The sequence below is a fragment of the Prosopis cineraria genome, unplaced genomic scaffold (assembly GCF_029017545.1).
Source record: "Prosopis cineraria cultivar Desert tree isolate PC_DT_omini unplaced genomic scaffold, ASM2901754v1 PC14, whole genome shotgun sequence".
NCBI classification, from domain to species: Eukaryota; Viridiplantae; Streptophyta; class Magnoliopsida; order Fabales; family Fabaceae; genus Prosopis; species Prosopis cineraria.
Window position 1 is genome coordinate 18125465 of NW_026555345.1, and position 2786 is coordinate 18128250.

The 2786-nt window shown below is 30.5% G+C and overlaps 1 long non-coding RNA gene across 1 annotated transcript; it reads left to right on the forward strand.

Moving 5' to 3' along the window:
* The first annotated feature begins 381 nt into the window (after window positions 1-381).
* On the forward strand, window positions 382-2283 carry LOC129292101 (uncharacterized). Its single transcript, XR_008588858.1, has 3 exons — window positions 382-759; window positions 1423-1488; window positions 2039-2283. It is a non-coding gene; the product is annotated as an uncharacterized LOC129292101 (long non-coding RNA).
* The last annotated feature ends 503 nt before the right edge of the window (window positions 2284-2786 follow it).

A 2786-nucleotide genomic window follows, 5' to 3' on the forward strand; every position in this document is an offset into this window, starting at 1 on the left:
TAAAAGGGATATGATACGTTTATATGATAGGTTACATCAAATTATCAATCTTTATATGAATTGGGTAGTCACAATGTCTTGCTAAATGTCACTTGTGACTTGTAGGCTAGTAGCGTTATTGGCCTACTACTAATTTCATATGAGCTTATAGAGTCGTACATAAGAACAGTTCAACTCAAGTTGTAATATCCAAGTTCATTGAATCTGTAATGTGTAACATCCTGATTTTTTATATAATAAAGAAATTGTGGAATTTAGGTTTTGAGAAAAAAATGATAATAATAGGAATTTATATTATTTGAGGTTATTTAGAAATAATATTATGGTTAGGTATTTAATTATGAATTTAAAAATTTAAATTTAAAACCACATAAGCAATATTTAGTTAAGATATAATACATAAATAATTTTTTTTATGTATGTGTTGAAAAAAAAAAAGAGAAGGTAGAAGGAACAAAAAAAAAGGGGGTGGAAGGTTGTTGTTTCTAAGTCCCACATTGGTTAGATGAGGGAAGAGAAGAGGTGCCTTCATGTATAAAAAGGAGGGGGTGTGTGCATTAGGAAGCATGAGAGGCTAAGATGCAATTTAGAGAAAATTGTAACTTTTGGCCCAAAGGTTTGAATAATTAAATTCAAACCTATAGTTTTTTTTTAATATAATTTTGGGACTCACAATCCCATTTTTATATTATTTTTCTCTCTTCCTCTCACGTTGCTCGGCGTTTTCTCACAAGGGGGGATTATTTTCTTTTTCTTCAGGTATGTTCTAACTTTCCTGTTTAGATTAGCATTTAAAAATTTATTTAATTACAAAATTAATTTTATAGTTATTTTCTAAATAATATTAGCTTTCTAGTGATATGATTATTTTGTAGGATAGAGTAAATATTTTGATTAGGATTTTTCTATAGGATAGTTAATCTGATGATATGATGGATTAAAAATATAGGTTAAAATTTTAGGGATATAATAAATATTATAGAATATTTTCTTGAGGTTGAAACTCATGTTTAAGAATTTTTGAGTTAAAATCTAGATCTATATGGTTGAATTTATGTGGAATCTGAGACGTAGGGATAAACCTATGATTATTAAATATTTATTTAAGTATGAATAGGTATTTTTGAGGTTATAGAAAGGTGATTTGAGGCTTCAGGATAATTCTAAAATTTTTAATTTATTTTTGGATGAATTTTTAGAATGTAGAAGGATGAAATTGTGATACTAGAAGTGAATTGAGGATAAAAAAAATAGTTCATTAGGGTACGAGAATTTTAGAAAAGAATTTGGGAAGTTAAATGAGGCATAAATCTTAAATTAGTGTTAATATGGACTATAGATTTAAGACTTTCTAACTCTTTAAATTAGAGTTATTTATTTTAATGTAAAATTAATATATAGTATTGTGAAATAATTATGTAGATTATATTGACAAAGATAGTGGTGAAAAAGGAGTTGTGAAGGGGAACTTGTTATTCAAGACACAAGGTAACCATTATTAATGTGTTGTGATGAGTGTGTTTGTGAATGGTTATGTGTTGTTTTGTTGTTTGGAAAAATTATGAATTATTGAAAATAAATACTGTATATACTTGTTTGAAATTATTGCCAAGTGGGTTAAAAATTTATTTTTTATTTATCATGATGAGATATTATTGTTCGGATATATTCCTGTTTGGATATTTGAATGATGCATGACTTGTCAGGGTATTTTAATGTATGGTGTTAATGGGAATTTCTGTTCGGTTAATTATTACCACGTGGTAAGCCCTCATTGGACCCAATGAGTGGCGTGTCGCTTGGTCCAACTCACCTTTGGCCGGGTGATTTGGCGTCCGAGCATGGTGAAAGGAGGATATAAGGTGCAGTCATGCAAATTAAATACTTGTTCGGTTTGTTTGAAAGTATTGTTCGGTTAAATGTTTTGTGTGCCCACTTAGCAATCGCATGATTAGTTACATCCGCATGCATCATTACATATTAATTTTTGGTTACTGGGACTTTTAAGTCTCATTCCCCGTGGTTAATATTTTTACAGGAGCGAGTCCGGCCGAGAAAGCACCAGAGGTGTAACTATGGTGTATGAGACACCATCTTTTACGTTGCCTCTTATTTTAGATTATACAATGTATCTTGTGCCAACTTAGGACATATCTTTTTGTGAAGCATGTAAACTCTAATCCTTTTTATTAAAAGTATTTATATGACCAAGAGGATTATGTCTGTCCCTCTTGATTTATGATCTGATTTGAATATCATGACATGAGGATCCTGTCTGTCCCTCATGGTTCTAATTGCTTTTTGAGATATTTTAAGACCTGTGGTATATTGTCTTGGATGTATCATGGTAAGAAAATTTTCTACCATGATAATGGTTTTAATAATTTGCAAAAAATTCAGTTTGTAAATTTGAGTGTGTTACATATTGGTATCAGAGCATTATGTTTCGAGCCTCTATTTTAGTAACACTTATTTAAATTTTTGTTTGAAACTATTATTTGTGTGAATTTAATATGTATTTATTATGTATGGTGCATTGCATATAGTCGGTTGGCAATATACATTGTTATGGTGCTTCTCATTGTATGGCCATTATATAGCTAGGCTAATTTTATTATTTATATCTTGTATCCTTTAGGAGGGGAGAGAAAATGCCTGTTACTCGTGGTAACTCAGGATTCCAACATGAGCACCTGCCACCGCCACTGCCAAATGAGGAGCTGACTTGGCGGAATTAAGAATGCTTGTAAAAACATTAACAGACAAGGTTCAAGGATACGAACAAG